General features: G+C 35.9%; 1 protein-coding gene across 9 annotated transcripts in view; it reads left to right on the forward strand.

The window, feature by feature from the left end:
* The window catches only part of NPAS3 (neuronal PAS domain protein 3), a 594,777-nt gene that overhangs the window by 475,683 nt on the left and 99,094 nt on the right, over positions 1–20,000 (forward strand). The gene's annotated exons all lie outside the window — the stretch shown is intronic.

A 20,000-nucleotide genomic window follows, 5' to 3' on the forward strand; every position in this document is an offset into this window, starting at 1 on the left:
CATTGCAATTATCCTGTTCTTTTTCTGAAGGCAACCTGTACCCACCCCATGTTAGCCCAAAATCCTTCTAATTCAAGGAGTTTTTTCAGAGAATTTTTATTCAGATCCCTTGAAGAGGCTATTCAACCAGTTCTGAAAGCTATTGAATTGATTGAATTGGGGTTTTCTGGAGCAGATTTACAGAATAGCTTCAAAAATCTTGATCTGCAACCTGATTCAGAAGCCACCAGAAGTTATTTCTGATTCAGGAGGGTCCAGGGGAAAAAAGTAATCTCTGACAAATTGTTACTCTCAAAATGAGCAAACATGAGCATATATGATTTGAAAACTCCAGTTTATTTCAAAGAGACTCAGTGGATGGAAAATTTAATTATATTTATTTAGAGTTTATTTTGCTGTGATTTAAACCAACTAAAGCTATGGTCAGGCAAACAAATTCTCAAAAGTGTGTTTAAAATATTTAGAACTAGTTTTTTATGCATTACACCCTTGCAAATATGAATATAGTCTTTTTTGCTACTGCAAATATGAATATATTCTTTTTTATATAAGGTTTAACAAAACAGATACTAAACTTCCTAGTTAAGGTGAAGACATGAGTAATGACTGTTGAAACTGTGAGAAGTGGAGTTTCTTCTTCCTGGAGGACTTTGAGACATTACCAGTGTACTCTTTTATCAACCATAATAAATGGCTGCATTTAGTAGGATGTGCAAAACCCTGTTTAAATATTCAAGGTTTGAGACTGCTTGTTACTACAGCTGCTGTATATTTCACCCACCATTCAGAAGCCAAACTCTGCCAAATAAAGAAAAGAGAAAAGAGGCTGGTGTCGAGAACTGAGAGTAAAATCTACAGCCTCAATACAATAGTGCACAGCTCAGTTCTGAATCTTTGAGAAGGCTTTTTTTGCTTCCTGCAGCATTACACACTGGATTATCAAGAAATCTGCTGGTGATGTTTAAAAATCCCATTCCATAAACAAACTGAGCATGAAGGGGTCCAGGCACTTAATAGAAATATTCTGCCTTGCACACAGAAAATCTAACACGTTTATTAGTTGTTACAGCATAAGCTGTCTTCAAAGCTTTATTATGGAACAAAATTCCAGCAAAAATTATGTAACGTCCATACTTTTCATTATCACCCTCATTGTGGTCTGAGGATGTGATCAACAATCTAAATAAATAAAAAAATAGGATCTGCTAGTATCAGTGAGGAGTGCATCAGGCCCTTTAAGTACTAAACAAAACAGCTGTTGCCAAAGTGTTATCAGTAACCTGAAGCATTAAAAGATAACCGGCTAGGGGGGAAAACCAAGGTCTTGTCTTAAGCATCAGAAATGTAAACATGTTTTAAACTCTGTGGATTTTGAAGTTTTTGAAGTCTTTTGCATTATGGCCTAGCAACTTTCTCCACCTTTAGAGGTAGGCTAAAATTCTATACTATTTGCATGATCCTAGAGTCTAGGATTGTTAGGAAAACAAAAAGTAACTGCAAGTCTTGCAGTTATATTATGCAAGTTGCCCATCCTGCAAAGGCCAGTGGTTTGCACAACTATGAATACCTCTGGAAATAATATTTTTTTTAAAAATAAACATACAAAAGGGTTATTTAGACAAACTCTTTTCAAAATTCCTAGATTTTATGAGAATCAAGAAATAGGACTTTAAGCACAGTTGTTCAATTTTTCCTTCTCTCTGTATACAATGTTATTTTCTCCCCTACTCTTCATGCATTATTTTCTGTTATTTGTTATTTGGCCAAGCTATTTAGTCTAGAGTTAGTACTCCCAAAGGACTTAGGCCTGATTTATATTTCTTTTTTGAAATTATGCATCTGTATTTTTCTACCCTTAAATTGAACTGCACAACTGAAATTATCTGCTGTGTATCTGTAGTTACACATGGCTTTAAAATCAGCTGATTAATTCTCAAAGGTCTGTAGACACCTAACTTACTCTAGTCTTTCAAATGTTTTTATTGTTTTTATCAAATTTACTTCTATTTAATCATATATTTGGGGATTTGTGATGCACAGAGCAGTAAATATTGGCACATTTTTATCACAAGATCTCTCAGCTACAGCTGCATAAAATAAAAACTGTAGATAGACATGAGATTTCTTCCTTTGCCTCTGTACATTGCCTCATCAACTCTCATTTCATATACTCTTATGGACTGAAGGTCTCCATAAGATCCTGTGCAATATAGGAAATAAATTACTAGACTTTTTTTTTTTTTTTTTTTTGCCTTCTGCAGTTGGTTTCTCCAGAGGGGGAAATTCAGGAGTGGGGGTCATGAAAACTTGAATTTCACATTCCATGTTCCTTTCTTTTTTTTCCTTTGTGATGTGGGAAAATCCATGGGCAAGTTCCTGACTATTTCACATGTGCAAGAAAGACTGTCTCCATTCCCGGAAAATAAAACAAGTGAGAGCATAATTAAAAAAACCATGTTCAGTCAGGCTTCATTAAGCAACGGACCTCAGCCTCTCAGTTTGGTCTATGGTGTGTCTCTTTAAGCTACTCAAGCAGGTTATCCAAAGCAGCAGGTCAGGGCTGCCACTAGCTGACTGTGTCTGTGTGTGTCCATCAGACATGCTGGACACAGGATGAGTTGCTCTAGAAGAGAACAAAGCTCTTGGAGAGTGGGTCATAGTCTGAACATAGAACAGGTGACTATGGAGAATGGAGGACAATAAAGTGTTTGGCTGTAATCTCTCAGTGCTCTTCCTGAAAATTGTTTCATGCTCTCTACTTTTCCTGGTCCAGGGGCTTACAACTTATTGCCAGTGTTGAGCAAAAATTAGTAATTTTCCCTCAATGATGAACTGTGCTTTCAGATTGAAACTAGGATAGCTTCCAGGTTTTCATTAGGTAAAAATATTTAAATTGTGAGTTTGAGACATTTTCATTATTCTAAAGTGTATAGCACTTTTATGTTTGGTTTTTCCTCTATTTGTGCATATTTTAGAGCTTTGTGGCTGCTTGGAGGACTACACATTCTGTGGCTTGTATATGATAGATTGAGTAGTTTCTCCCAGTGTTCTGAGGGGACTTGCAAAAGTCCTCATCCTTTCTGTAGTTTACGTTTTTGTACTCAATGCCTCATAATTTCTAGTATGTTCACAGGCACATTGAATTTTAAATTACATTCTCAGTTTTCAATAGTAAATTAATAAATACTCCAAGATTTATTTGATATTAACTGTTTCTCTGAGTTATTGTTTTTATTTAAAAGCTTTAAATTATTACACTTACAAAAAGGCTATGCTCTAGTTAAGAAATATAAAAGTGCTATTGCAATGCTTTGAAACTTGAAGTCTCACATAGACATTTCATCTCATATGAAGCCATGCCCTAACTTACACTGTTCAGCAGTCGTAAACCATCCTTTCATCTGTCAAGCTTAATTTACAGAAAATGACCAATTTATTTGTTCTGAAGTAGAAAGAAATGGTAAAGTGTTTATTTTATGCACTATAAGCAAAATATTTGTTTCTAAGCAGCAAGCTTTATTCCCATTTCTCATGAAGCAAGAAAATCACACCTCTTCACCTTTCAGATTGTTTCCTTCATATTATTCATGCTAGTCTTTTCTCACTAATTTTATGATTATAATGAGGCAATGGCGTGCTGGTTAGTACAGAATGACCTTTTAATTGAAAAGCTGTAAATTCAGTCTCAGTGGCCAACACTGGCAGAAATTTAAATAAATAAGGCTGCAAAGCCCTTACAATGGGCTGGCCTCTTGACCAGGGTGCTACCAAAGTCCTGCTCACCTGTCATCTGGCAGTGCTTTGTAATTCCTTGGTGTTAACTGGCTGTTTTGTTACAAGTTAGGTTAGCATGAGACGAACAAAGAGCATGGAGGCTTTTATTGGTTAGGCAAGGGATTTTGCATTAGAATATCTTCAATATCTGATCTAATACTGTACTTCATAAAGCAGTCTTTTAGTCACATAAGGCTTATTGTTTAATTTCCAAATCATGATAAAAATCTGGACAGATTGGTGCATGAGTAATTCTTGCTCCTTTATACAGTTTCTCTTGATCATAGTTTTAATTTTTGTGCATTTATTATTTGAAAACACTAATAGCATTGGTTTAATGAGATTTTCTTTCTGATAAGCACTTAAGATTGGTGCCCAGATACTACAATGATAAGGTCTTTTTAAGTGTTAGGTAAGATGCTTGAATTTTTGTAAGCAGCTCTGAGAAATTGTGCTACGTTCAGTGTGTCTTAGAGACACCCAGTTCAGGAAATGGTCAATAGCACATTATCCTACCCACACACAATTGAATACCTCTCAGGTTCTTGACATTGGTGCTTGGCACTGTCTCACTAAAGTTCATAGCTAACAATAGCTACTGCTATATTAGTGATAACTAATAAGAATTTATAGTCTTGAATAGCATAAAGCAGCTTTATGCTGTCAGTGTCATGCATCTTTATCAGGATTATATCATACAGATGATGGAAATTTTCCATATCCTTTAAAGTTTTGCATTCTGTATATTTGGTTGTTAGACAAATAGAGCAAGCTTTGCTGACTTCATTTTCATTCTTGGCAGCATGTTTTTATCATAAGGCAGATAGTCATTAATTTACAGAATCAACGCTGGGAACAGCTTTTGTGATCTCATATTAAATTTTCGCCTGAATCCGCCCCTTGGCAAAAATTACTCACATCGTTAAAAAATATTTAATTAGGCTGTAGTTTATACCCAGCTCACTGGGGAAATGTTGGAATTAATATGATTTGCATGAATTCTGTTTCTCTTTTTCTGTTAGAGATTAGTTTTGAATTCAGTTCAGAGGGTCGCTGACACTGCCAAGGACTCACAATTGTGAAGGTCAAACAGGTAGCAAATACTTCCCCTGGGTAGCTTCCCTGAAAAGACAGCTCAAAATTGCTTTTAATTATGGGTTACCTAAAAGGCCACTTGCTGTTTTTATTTTTCTACAATCTCTCAAATATTATATGGCTGGAACTTCTAGGCAGACCATCAGTTCAAATCTAAAACAACACAAGTCATGTTTTCACTTCTTTATCTTTTCTTAAAAATGTGTAGCATATCAAACTCAAACAGAGTGCACACAATCAGGCATACATATGTTTAAATCTGTGTTTAAAACGTTACTTTTGGTGTCTGAGCCTCTGTTGCAGTAGGGGAAACGCCAAAACTGCTTTGTTTTTCCTAAGGTTTGTAAGGGAAAAAAGTATATTTTGGAAGAAAAAATGTTTTCTTCATAGCAATGCATCCACTGGGTTAATTATTCTTCACAAGATAAGGTACAATGTTTAGTTATGCATTCTCTTGTTTATGATTTCAAGGGTTAGAAAAAACCCTGGGGATCCACAATCCTGTGCTTTTTAAAAAGAGAATTTAATGGAAACTTTAATTAATAATCTAATCAATCAATTAATCTCTGTTACATAAGTGTTGAAATCTAATTCTCCTTCACAACTCTATCTATGCAGGGAGAAATGACTGCCCACTTATCAGGATGATGGGGAACCATTACAGACACAAAGAAAAAGTGAAACTGTAATAGTTTTATGAAACTGACACAGATAATATGCTAAGAATACTCTTGGATTTGGAACAGAACACAATGTGTCAGTATGGTGAGCTGTTGTGCAGTTCATTTCAGAGTTCATTTTTTTCTTTAGCATATAAGAATGTAAGACCAGTCCCTATATAGTTAGGAGTTAATCTGTTTGCTTTGTGAAAACCCTGGCAATTATGACATGTTAATAGTCAAAAAATCCTCTTAAGTAGTGAGCATCAGGTAGTGCTGACTTTTACCTTGAGTTCAGAAAATGTAAACAATCTTCTTTATGAAATTTGGGCAGACCACACCATGCTGTTGACTAGCTAAATGTTGATAAATAAATATTTATATATCAAGTGATTTATATAGGGCTTCTATCAGTGCTGCTAAGGTGAGAGTCCATTTGACCCTTATTCCTAGTACTGTGAGTCAATCCAAACTCTCTGGAGCCTGGAACCCTGCCAGAGGTGCCTGCAGTACTGATGGCAATTTAATTGATAACAATGCAGATGATTCTTTCATGCTGAAACTCATCTCCATAGCAGACTCTGAGTATTTGTGTCTGAATGCCTCAAAATACTTTAAAAAATCCATTGAGAGGCTTACATGTAGGAAAGAGAATAAAGTCGTACGTAGGCATGCACAGGTGTTGTACAGCTTCCGTCACCAAGCTTCTACTTCCTTTTGAAAAGTCAATTCAATTTGTAAAAATACTTACAGGAGAATTTAGTGAAAAGCATTTTGCAGTGAAGTATAAAAATGTAAACCAGCTTTGAAAAAGGAAATAGGAAATTTGTATATCCTTAGCAACATATTTAGTCTTTTGGGCTATATACCATGCACTCCAGTCAATGCAATCTGTACTTCTAAACTCCTGTAAAGTCTGAAATGTAAGAATTTTATTACATTTTGAGTATAGACTGTAGAGATAGGAAAATGTGGTTTATGGCAGTTTTGGGCTGCAAAAGCCTAATTAGATATTTATATTGAGATCTCATTTAGCTTCCTTTAGTTCTTTCCTACGGTAAGAGAAAAGGCAAGAAACAAAATGTCATACTGAACTATCACTGAGCATCATTCCCTTTCTCTTATTTTCAGTGATTTACCATTTCTTTATTTTTTTCTTTTTATTTTTGGCATATTCATTTTCCATCCAAGATGCAAATCCTGATGGCTTGAAATTACACTCTTTTTGGCAAGGAAAGGCCACAGCTTTATTTGCAGCACAAATTGGTCCAAATACACTAGTATTAATTGTGCACACTATATACAAAAATAATAGCTTACATTGCCAGCAGGCAGAATTTCCCGTCAGTGATTATAACACTCTTTTCCAACTGAAGAGTTTTGAAATTCTTGCCTGTCAGTGAAAAACTGACCATTCTGATCCACAGAAGTGGCATTGCTCTAAAGAAGGCACCCCAGAATTTCTCACCCAAAATTGTAGCAACTGAAAAAAAATCAATTATATTCATTTGCCTGCATCCTTATGCTATCCTTCTGCTCTTTTACCTTTTTCTCCCTTCTGTTCCTCACATAAGCCTCATTATCCCTTGCTCTATTCAGGGACCATCAGTCCATAAAAGCACCATTCTGGCTGCATCTGATATAAAACACACATATTACACACCCATGTATGATTTAAAACAACTTAAAATAAAATGCTATCATAATGCTGAAGGAGGCTGAGGAAGTGCCAGTCAAGCATAGAAGGTTCCATGTTGTAGTACACCATCTGGAATCCAGCAGCAAGGCAGCACCACAAAGTTTCCCAAGCAGGTATTACGAGCATGGCTACAGAACATCTGAGGTTTAAGATGCTGTCATACCTAAAATATAACAAACCATTTTTAATGTAATTTTGTTCTTGGATGAGACAGTTCCATGGATAGCAGAGACTACTATTAACTATGTTCAACTAGAGCATTAGTTACACCTCAGGAAAAAGGTCTTGGAGTCACTATGAATAGTTCTCTGAAATTGTCAGCTGAATGTGCAAAAGTAGCCCAAATGTTGGGCATCATGAGAAAGGATATTGAGGATATCATAAAGTGTAGTCAAGGCCTGACAATATTTCTTTGCCAAGGCAGCTGTAGAGAGAAGTGTTGGAGAATTTCTTAATTATTGGTATGTTAGGTATCTGGAGCCTTTCTCTTCTATGCAATTTTTATAGGACTGCATGGTGATGACTAGGAAGACATACCAGATCTTGGACATTTCCAGATGACAGCCTTAGCCAGACACATAACGTCTGAATCCTGACAATCACAAAAGCCTCTCTTGCTCTTTTTTCCTTCTCCCTCTCTTTGTTCTGTGTTCTTATACAATACCCATGGAATCAACTGCATATTCAGAATGGGAGCAGTACAAGATAGACACTGGACCCTGACAGAGCCCGTGTGCTGCCAGAGCAACAGGACTGTTCAAAGAAGTAACAAAAGGACCCTCATTGTGATTTGTTGTGTAAGATAGATGCTGGCATGCATTAGCTGTGGGAGATAAATAAAAATTAAAACAAGGAAACCATTTAATATAAAAGATTCAAAAAAATAAAATGAATAATTGAAAAGGAAAAGCCTAAAATATATGCTTACTTGGTAAAAATGCTTGAAAGTGGGGACCATATTTTTTGTGTTTTACTCTACAGTGGAATCTCAAAAGTGACTCACAGATATTTTGACAAACAACTTTAATATTTCTATTATTAAATACTTCTATTGTTAAATATTTCTATTATTTAATATTTCTATTATTAAAGGATGTATTTCTAGGAAAAAACTATTTTCAAAACTAAGGTTAGTTGTCATATACCTCGCAAGATAAAGATTGCTCAGAGTCTAAAACTAATATAGCTTTCCTGTTTAACTGGTTTTTAGTTAGTTGGTATTGTGAGTGATGCTGGAGGGAGAGCTGAACTTCATGTGTTGGCCTCATTATCTTGCTGCCATCCACTGTTGCTCCACTCCGTAGATGTATCATTCAAAAGTCAAGGAACTCTTCTGTTCTATATAGTGAGTTACATTATTAAATTAATTAAATGAAAGAGAAATCATATGAGTAAATCTTCACAGTCACTTAAACTCATAAAAATGAATGTAGTCTAGGTGTAAGTTCACCTCAAAAACACACTTGGTCACTTGCAATAGATATAGGCGCTCAGGAGGCAGTAAAGTCTAACAGAGAATTCAAAAAGACAGTGGTACAAGGATCTTCAATAAACACATGTAGCTTTATGCAATTATTAGCTATGGGAAAAATTCCAGAGTGTGAAGAACTGGAATTCTTCTCCTGGGGTAAAGATATATTTTCACTAAATATCTGAGTTAAATGGCCAAAGTGTAGCTAGTGAGTCAGTTTACAGACTATCTTTTAGCATAGAATATATTTTGCTTTTCTTCCTTTATTGGACTTATTCTCTCCATTGTATTTGTCATTCTCCCTCAGAAACACCACTTCCTACCTTGGTCTCTGCACTTCTCAGCAGTCATATCTCTGATTTCTCCCTCTCTATCTCCTCTATTAGCTCTTAGTTTCCCTCTGTTCTCCTAATGTTTCTCTGACTTCAGCCCTATTTTCACCATTTACCTCTCATTTCTGCCAAAAATTTCCATCAGCCTCTATAATTCTGAGTCTTGGATTTTTTTTCTCTTGCTTCTGTGAGTATTGTCATTGTTACTGACCCTTGCAGTTGTGTTTCAAACACCTCCTTCATTTCTTGGCCGTATCTCTGTCAAAGCAGAAGTGAACTTTTGGCCTACTGTTTCCTAAATGTGTTAGGTGTTGCAGCATTTAAGATACAAAAAATAACACTGAGGTCTAAAGGTGTTTTTTGTCGTCAGAACCCGTGGCTCTTTGCAGTCCATGTGCATCTCTCAGGCCCCAAAACCTCCTCCTTCCTTTCTGCTCTTCAGTAGTGCCAAGTACTGCAAAAGTACATCTATAAACATATCTTAACCGTCCTTCTTTCTCTCTCAACTTAAAATTGACTGTCATCCTGTTATCCAGATTTACTATCATGTTTACCTCTCCATGCCTTCCATAACAGCCTGTATACAAAATCATCCAAAATTTGTCTATTCATCTCTATCATTTTCTTAATCATTTGCTTACCTGCAGTTCTGTAATCTTCCCCCTCTTCCTCCAACCTCAGTCTCATTTTTGCTTCAATCTGAGTAAACTGTGACTGTTATGATTTTTTCTTCCATGCCTGTAAGTATCCCAAGATTTTTATTTTTCTGACAACTCTGCTTCAGATTCTCAGATTGCAATGTCTCAGATTGCCTCAATTTCCTTCACTGATTTTGGCTTTCTGGTGCTTCTCCTGCTGCCTCCAGTTCGTGGCAGATGCCTGTACCTCTCATCTGTTAACTCTAGCATCCCTTACTTTTTTTTTCAGACTGTTTCTCTGCTAGGTTAAAACGCAAATGTTACCCATACTCTTCCACTCAGAAAGTTCTTTTTTCTTGAATACTGGGAATTTGTTTTTCTTACCTGGACTCAGTTATAACTGTAATACTAAGACTCGTTTTTACTGTATCATTTATTGTATGTGCAGCATTGCATCAATTATTAATAAATACATCTAAAATTTTAAGAGGAAATATTTGGAGAAAAAAAAGGCATGGAAAGACCATAGTAGTGTACTTCATCTAAATACAATGTCATCCTACAACTTCTATATAAATTTTCCTTTTCTTGTTAACGAAGCAAAAACCTACATAGGTATGTGCTGGCTTTATCAAATCCACAGACCATGTTTAAGAGAGTTTAGATGGGATATTTAGTAGTCTGTAACAGGACAGTAGTCTTCTGTTGCTTTCTTTTAAGTAAAAAAAAAGATTCCTGTGACTGTGAATGTTTAACAAACATGGAAATACTGAATGAAGCTAGAATATAAATCATTTTAAATTGGTATGTTTATTTCAGAAAAATTTGATGCAATCTCTCATTTGGAGGGCAGTGCAAGCAATATCTACTTGAACAAATTTAATGCAGCATGAAGATGTGTGGTGGGTTAATTCTAAAGAACATGCATCTCTAAAGGTCTTTGCAATATTTCAAGCATTTGTATTTTTTTTTCTTCTCTTAACATGCCTGAAATGGAAATTCATCTGTGAATGGTGGTTTTTATTCGTGTTTTCACAGAAGCACATTTGCATGCCCTAGAAAAGAATCAATATTATGAATGAGAGCTCTCCCCAAAAGTCTTTAATTATATGTCTGTGTATCAATATGTAATACTTTATGTTTCCCCAGATTTTTTCTTCTTTTAGCTGACACAGGCAGACTTTAAAAGGAGTAAAATCAGCAGTGTAACAATGAAATGCATACAAACTTGTTAAATGTGATGGCAAAATAAAAAGCTTCAGTCAGTATGATCAGTTAAAAGAGAAAAAAAAAGATAGCCAGCAAACTGTCTATCATGTGATGAAATTTGACAGTAGGGATTATGGCTTTGATGGACCAGAACAGCTAATAGAAGAAGCTGACATTTTTGAAACCCTGCTAATTAAGGGTTCCTTCCTTAATATTAAAATAAAGTCTTTGTCTGGGTTTTATGGTTGGAGAATCAGGTGTTTTCATTAATATATGCCAGTCAGTCTTAATAAGCTTGGAGGGCAGAGGAAGTTATTATTGAGTGACCTTCTACAAAATAAGCATGTTGCTAAGGGCTCTAACCCTGCCCTGTTCAGACTGATGAATCTCATTTCCAATGCAAAAGCTTCACAAGAAATCCAAGTATTCTCTGTGCAATCACAGAAAATAATCCTTGTGTCTCTTGTAATGTCCAGAATTGCCACTTACTATACTACTACTGTACAATGAATATTACAATGCACATTATTTTTCTAGTGCAATTGTCTACATTTCTGAATGGCCAAGAATACAAAAACTTATTGTCCAGGCACTTGTATTGAAAAGTCAGCTCATTTTAATACTTCTCAAATAATCATCTACCCTGTTCATGAATTATAATGCACAGAATACATCTGACAATACTAGCTTTGAAAAAGAGATATGCTTGTATTATTACATATTCATTTTCAAATAGATTTTCAACAGATTTTAAACCATTCATTGAAATTCATTGAAATGATAAATTCACAGTTGGATTTTGATTGACTCTTAATCTAATTTTACATTTGATAAGTTTTCTTCGTTTTTTTAGTAGTAATTTTGATTTGAAGTAGATTTTTCAAGCTAAGTGAAAGGGTGTGGTAAGTTACTAGTTCTCAGCATATATTTGCTGATAGAAATTAGAAAATGACATATGGAACCAGATTAATTAAGTAAAGCAATGTAGCTATCAGGGATGTGCTTCACACCAACTCTGTGTGGACTGGGCCATTTCTAGCACCCCTAGACTTTCTGCAGATATTTACTAATACTTTGTTGCTTTTAACTTTCCTTGCTTTTCTCTCACTAGGTCGAGTCAGTTCTCTAAATGGTCTGTGAGATACTGCACACATAATAGAGTAGATAATGGATGAAATTTGAAGCCACACATCCCATTGGCTGACACTGTGCTGATAAAATAACATGGCTGCCAAGTAGAAATGTCAGAGCTGGGAGAATATAAATGCTCCCAGGTCATTGTGTGAGTCTCTAAAAGTTGAGCATTTAATAGGAAGCAATCAACTGTGTCATATTTGCAGATCTCCATTCTTTAATTGAAGGTGGATCTACTGTTTTCTTATCCAACCAAACCAAGCTATCACAATCTGTAAAGTACTTGATAAAACTTATTCCAAAAGTTTGGAATTTCAAGTTTATTTCTTTCTTTATTTACATTGATGATGAGGCTAAATCTTAAATTTGCTTCAGAAATCAAACACTTCAATGGAAGGGAATATACATACTCTTGGATAATTCTTACTCTTATTTATTGTTATATACATAAATACATTGTAAACCAGTGAGACGGTTCAAATCTCTTTATTTTGTTCCATTAAAGTCAAAGCTATCTATGCACCTTGGGCCATCTGTATCTCTACTTGATTTATGTATTTTAAGTTCGAGATTTTGGGCTATTTCCTCCTTGAGCATTTTTTTCCCTCAAACAAAAGTGACTTTATTTAGCTCCATATTTAACCTTGATCCTATTCAATGTGGAAAAGTAGTAAGTGCAACATTTTTCTTAGAATGTGTAAAACTGATCAAAAGAAAACCCCCACAGGTTTGTGGGTGGTGTTACTTGTTTGTTTTCTGGTGGTTTTTTGTTTGCATTTTTGGTTTAGTTAGGCTTTTTAAGAGAAACTTGTGGCTGTGGCTGCTGGAGGTCAAGGGAGGAGCTGAAGTGTGATCAGTGATTTCCACTCTGTCTCTGGCAGACAGATATGAATAGAGAGAAGACAGTCCATATAGTACTTAGCATCTCACTGCCAGCTGCAAACTACAGGATCTACTCTAGGAATGCCTCTTTTAGGTATAGTGTTGGGGTACCTGATATACTGCTACTCTGTAGCCATTTCTGTTGTTTTAGTATTTGAAGTAATGCAAAAAAACCCCACTTTCTCACTGCATACAGTAGTTTAGAACTCCAACACTTACTGCTAAAAAGTCTGATTGAAAGCTGCTGATTTCTGATAATAAAACTTTTGTAGACATCAATATATGTAAGAACTAACACCCAGAAAGAAATATTCTATTCTCATCCTTCTGGGCATTGTGTTGCTAAATAGTATGACGAGAGCTTTCTTACAGTCTCAGCAGTATTTTATGCAGTACCTGCTGTGACTCACCTAAGAGCCAATATTAGTGTGCTCATTCACCAAAAAAGTAAGAGTAAAGCAGAAATGGTACCCTTATGCAGAAATCAATATTCATGAATAAAACAGCCAAAGTCACTGTACTCAAATACTGTAAATGCTATATTTTTTACTGTAAATGTAATTGAAACAAGATCATTCATTTTGCTACTGGAAAACAAATGGAGTAGTAAGCTAGATTTACGCCTTCTTCAAGAATAATGGATTTTTTGTGCAGGAAGAAGGAAATTTATTCCACAGCAGAAGCTAACAGATGATCTACACTATCAAATATTGTGACTATAGCTGAGGACAAGAAACATGATGAGGAAAGGGTACTCCAGGATGTTTGCAAAAGGCTCACTGACTGCTGAGAATGGGCTAATACTGTAGTAAGTCTGGTATCAAGTTTGAAATCTGCTATAACATCAGTGTGCCTTGCCAAAGTGAAGTCCCAAATCGAGAGTCATTAAATGTGAATGTCAGTTTTCATGATGTAATGTTAATGTTGTGATTGGAAGGAGCGGCATACGAGTTGTGAGGCTCATCCTTAGTGTGGGAGGATACAGGATACCCAGAGGACACCCCAATATGCTGAGTCATCCATCTCCGTTCTGTTAGCCATATAGATGTAAAAATACTCACAGAATGGAACATTTCAGACCCAGGACAAATGTAAACCAATTGAAAGATTCAAAAAGACGCAACCCAACATATTTCTGCACTATGTTTAGGGTCTAGATCTGTGGCTAATGGCTAATTTAGCATAGAAGGAATAGCACAAAAGCAGCTATAGACACCAAAACGATCAGCATGTCCCTCTCCACCAACACATTTGTGAATCCTGAAATAATCTGACTGTGGAAAGTATTACTCTAAGTGATCAATATGACTAATCACTCTTAAGAGGAAGGCAATTATTTGGAGACGGTGCCTGTCTGCATCATGTATAACTCTTGCCTTTCTCTGCAACTTCCTGCTTTGCTTTTCTATATACTCCTATTTTCCTGTCTTCCTCACAGTTTATAAAGCAAGCTAAATATCTTGGCAGCTATGTTTTGCTCTCACCTTTCAGCTCCTAAATCTGAATGTAGTAATGTAAGGCTTTTGTATCTTTCAAACTTGGAATGACCTCCAGTTCTGAGTAGCAATAAAAACAGATGGAATTTTCCAGAGGGACACAAAAAGAGACTAAAGGAAAGAGAGAGAATTTGCAATGGAAGTAGAGAAGACCTATGACTGCCTTGAGAAAGAGATGGGCTGGCTTGAAATGCAAGGAGAGGTTCTGGGGATATTTTCCACAGTCTTTATGGAAAAGTGAATGAAAAATCTCTCCTCTTTTCCAAACAGTAGAATCTTTTCTTTTGTTACTCAATTTTGTAAAATGCAAGGATGTTTTAGAAAACGTTTGAGAAAGGTGTGAAATTTTATCTTTTAGCCAGTACCCCAGTTTCCTACTATATACCTGGTCAAATCCATTCTGATAAAGTCTTAGAGGCAGAAGTTATAGGAGTGACTTAATTTAGATGCTCCTTCCCACACCACTGTGGTCTTGGTCAGGATTCAGACTGCAAGTTTCTTAGTCCATTGGAAGAGCTCCTTTCCCAGACTGGCACAGGGTCATAGAGGCTTGTACAAAGACCTTTAATTCCTTCATTCTTAGGTTATATAGCGTTACAGAGAACTGCCATGGGCAATCTCTGTACAAGATGAAGAGAAAAAAAAACCAAAGGTATGAGAGAAAATGGGACCTGAGTTGAGCAAAAGCAGGTGTCCAAAGATACCTGTTTAATACCCAGTGCTAGGGTTAGCTGCCTTGAATATACCTGCTCCTGACAGAGTAGGTGCCACCTGATATCAGCTGCAGAAGGCTACAAGCCCCCCACTCTGTCCCAACAGGAAAACTCTCTAGCTAATAGTTGCCTAACATAAAGATATTAAGGATTTTATATCCATGGCAAAATTTTCTAAAGAGCTGTCTCAGGCTGAGCATCCAGAATCAAAGGCTGCTTTTGAAAAGTTGACCCTGGCCTTTGGGGAGACACCGCAAAGACTTTACTCATTTCCTGAAAGGGTAATTTGAATCTCGTTCCATATTCCCACATTGAATTAAATTGAAATGCCTCCACTGATATCAACAGTTTAATGAAAATTGCTGTTATTTCATGGAATTTTTTTCTAACCTAAGCTAAATGAGTTACATACTGCTGTGTGTATATTATATACATGTGTGTACAGTAATTGAAAGTCTTTTTTATTCTATTTGATTCAGTATTGAAGATAAGTTTTTCTTTCTCCTCTTTCTACTAGCACACGCATAACTTTATCCAGAAGGTTTTTCAGTTTCTGTCCTTGAGATATGTGAATTAAAATTGAAAGTAAGATGGATTGGGAAAGAACATAGCATTTCTGCCCAAGCAGTTCAATATTCAGAAGTCTTGTGATCTGTAAAAGTTATGAAGAGAGAGGTATCATACCCATTAGTCCAGAGGAAAACAAATTATAATGTTGATACCACATTACATTGTATTTCACTTGCTTCTTCATGTATTATTTTATAAATTGTAGTACAGTGTGGTGATTTTCATATTGTGTTTCATATTTCATCTCTAATCTTTTGTGTTGGGTTACATGGAGCTTAGTGTCTCAAGAAACATGAAATAATGAAAAAATTAATAATTTAAATGCTTATTTAACTATCTGCAGTTGGTGTGTTAATCCTAATATAGAAAATTCATTATGGCATAGATATATTGCTGCTTTTTTCTAATACTGAACTATTTATAACCATATTTCACCTTAAAAATATTTAATAAATCACTCTTTAATCATTAAGAAGTTTGAAGTGCACTGTCCATTTCCAAAATCTCAAAGTAGTTTAATCCATTTGATCAAATGAAATTTACTGTAGCATTAACTTTTGTTGTTGTCTAACCACAGTTCGACTGCATTGCTCAGTAAGGAAGAATAGCAAAGGCTATTGATATGTCTGTTGAAAAAGGAAAAGTCCTCCTTGTTTCCCAGAAAATCACATCCTGCCAAAATTCTGATTTTGAAAAGTCACCTGAACTTTAGAACAGTTTTGCTATTCACTAAACAGTGAAGTTGCCAAATGAAATGCCAATGTCTTAGATATTTTTATAACTTCCTGAATTTTATGGCATAACAGTGACTTCTTTAAAATGTTAAGTCCTCTGAGATTTTTGGAAATGGCTTTAAAAATATATGCTGAAAAAGAAAAGAAAAAAAATGTGCTAACCCATTTTTCTGCTAAAGAATCTTCAGTTTCCTGTTGCTGTGAGCAGATACAGAGGTTCACAGTCTATAGTCACTTCATTAGTAACAATCTGCAGCAATTCTTTTTAAGTCAGTACAGTTAACCAGCTGTAAAACCAATGTTACTGAAATAAAATCCAGACCTACAATTGCTGTACTTTTCATCATGTACCACACTCATTTCTTGTGCTTCTTTTGGATTCTCACTATTGTTCATAGTAAAACATTTTAGATACTGCAGAGTGGTAACCGCTGGTAAATTTATGTTCTTTATAGTGGTGACTGCAGTGACTGAAGAGTGGCAGATGCAGTCAGCATGCAGGACTCACCCTGCTCAGAGGCATGCATGGCATGAGACCTTTTGGCAGCTACCACAGTACCCATTCCTCTAGAGCATATTCCATGCATTCTATACATTTTCAGTTCAGATAGAAAAGAAGGCTTTTTCTACCAACCAGGGCAGCGTATGAAAATAATTCCATCTCTCCATGCTACATGCATCATGATTATGGATGTGCTGAAGCAACAATAATCAATCTCAGTTAACTGGGGAACCTTGTCACTTGCTGCTCTTAGTCATGCAAAGTGTTGTACAAAGAAGCAGAAGCAATGCAGCTGGATTTTCATGGAGGTATTATTGTACATGAGGTACTGAGAGGTTGTACATTGTGATAGGAGCACAAGCTGCTCAGTGCTGTTCATTTTGCTGTGTTTTTATAAATGATTATGGAAGTAAAGTAGAAGCTGTGTGGCTGCACTGCCAGCCAGAGTACCTTGGGCTTTTCTCCCACTTTCTTACACCCATCAAAGCAACTTGCAGAGGTGGCATTATCAGACTTTTTTTTTACTCCCAATGAACTATTTTCTTTTTGTGGAGATTAGTTTAAAATGACCCAGTGCATATCCTATAAAATTTACTTCTCTGTTAGTGGTAAGTGGCAGCTGGCAGCAGAACAGTTCAAAGGTGCATGAGATCATCCATATTAAATAAAACAACCAAACATTCATTTGCATGCCATTTACCTTGAGGAAAGTTCAGGACAGGTTTAACATCAGACAATACTTAGTGTTGTGTTGGGCTGTAAGGCCCTGAAAAGGCTGCTCTCCCAGCAGCAAATGGAAGCCTAAAACTCAGTGGGTGCCACTGAATTAGTTTCCAGTGAGAAAAAGAAATCAATTTGAAGGGTGAAAATCCTACACACACCATGTGACAAAGATTTTGTTACGTTCAGAGCTGTAAATGTGAAAAGAGTAACTTGGCTAATGAGAAGACCTGAACTGTGCAATTACATAGCATCTTCTGAAAGTCTAGTATTTCCTTTTAGAGTCTGTAAATTTCAGGCCACAGGCTGAAATGAAGTATGCTATTAAACTGCTGCTTATGGATAATATGTTGTTCATGGTTTCTCTCGATTTTTGTCATCTAAGGCTGAAATTATTTTCTTAGGGATTTCTGTTGTTATTGCCACACTAGTCCATAGTGTAACTCGGTCATAGTATAATTTTGAATTTTCTCAATTTCAGCTAAAGACTGGAAGAAATAGTAAATTAGATCACAGCTCTTCTTATAACCTTATGCATAGAAGGAAAATATAATTGCTTTATTTTTGATCTTTCATGTTCACAGCACTGCTGTAGTTAACCTGTCCATAACCTAACAAACAGATTTATTTGCAATATCTTGTAACAACAATGAATAAATGGATAATGATAATGTTATTCAGAAAAAGAAATCCGCCTTTTTTTTTTTAGTTTATTCTTAGAGAATGTATGTAAAATTCCAAATTGAACATCTAGAATTCTGTTTGCATGGGCTCGGTAACAGTGGTCATAAACCTTGCCATTGCTTCTTATGTAACAGATAGTGTGCTGGAATTTCCCTTACATTCCTTCACCATTAGCTTTTCAGATCAGAGTCTCTTGCTTGCTTCCTGAAGACAAGGAAAGATAGCCAAGGTCTCTGTCTGATAAATGTCCTGCCCTATAAAGCCCATAATTTTCTGTGCTTCTTCTATTAGAGCAATTTCTTCCTGTGCATGTTATTCTCAGTCCACTTCTGCTCAGGCTGCCCTTGAACCGTAGCTGTTTTCTGGGGAGGTGGGAGCAGGTGGATGTGGAGTGGAGAGGACTGAAGCAAAACTCTGGTTGTCATGATGCCTTTCCTGCCTCAAACATTTTGTGTTAATCACTTTGTAAGTAGCATGTTCTGGGGTAGTTTGTCTTGTTTCCATTCACTATGGGATCTGTGATTACTTCTATTGAAATTAGTACTTAGACTTCATAGTTTAATGCAGTTAACAATACAGCTGTGGAATGAAAGGTATATTGAAGAATTTCAAAAGAGGAATTGTGACTGAAATACAGCAGTGAAAAGCTGACAAATAGAGTTTATCAAAGTGCTGCAGTTTACCCTCACAAAGAAGGAGAGTGGCTGCTTTTTATTCACTAATCCCCAAATAACCGCCAAGAAATATTAAAATACACATTCTATTAGTTTCATTTAATTTCTTAATTGCTCAAATTCAGTTTACCAATTTATTGCTGTGTGAAATGCTTAGAGGCGATGCGTACATTAAAGGGATTATTTACATGTAATCCCTCCTTCCCAAAGGATACAAACGGATCATTTATGAATCCTGATTTACACTCTGTAACAATACCAGATGAATGAAATAGTTACTGCAGATTGATGTAGCTCCTGAAAGTGCAATATAGCATGGAGTATGATTTAGTACTAAAACTGAACTATCTTGTTTTCACTGACGATTTTTGTAAAGGTGTGTGAATTTAGAATGAACCAAACTAAAACTACTTGCTGCAATTGAGCTATTTATTTTCTGAGAATATGTGCAACCGAGACAGTACCTTTAACCTTGGGGAAAAGTCTATTTTAAAATGTAGCTGATGTTCTATTTGGGATGTGGATTATTTTCAGCTAGGGTTATGATTTTACAGGAAAGAGATTTATAATTAGTTTTAACATAATTGGCAGGGATTTACCATTGAGATGGAGCCTTGCAGCTTGTTCCCTGCCTGTGGATATCACTGTTGGTATCTGTTTGCCAGCCAAAAGCTGTGAAAGATGTAATAAGAGAAAGGAGAAATCAGAAACCTTACCCATAGTGAACGAAAAGGAGTAAAATTTTGAAAAATCTTTAAGTACATTATATAAAAAGAAATGTCTTTAACCTGCAGTCTACTCATTACACACCTTTGCAGAGTGATAAAAACTACCTGCAGTTTAAAGGAGATATTTGCTTATCCTATCAGTGTTATCCCTACCTCTTCTCTTTGGCCAGACATATCCTGTCGTATTGGAAAGTATGGCCATCTGTGCCAGCAGTAAGTAACAGTGGGACTTAAGAGAGTCTGCAAAAGCCATAGGCACTCTAGCTTAAAAATCCAACATCTGAAA

The sequence above is a fragment of the Camarhynchus parvulus genome, chromosome 5 (genome assembly GCF_901933205.1).
Source record: "Camarhynchus parvulus chromosome 5, STF_HiC, whole genome shotgun sequence".
Taxonomy (NCBI): Eukaryota; Metazoa; Chordata; class Aves; order Passeriformes; family Thraupidae; genus Camarhynchus; species Camarhynchus parvulus.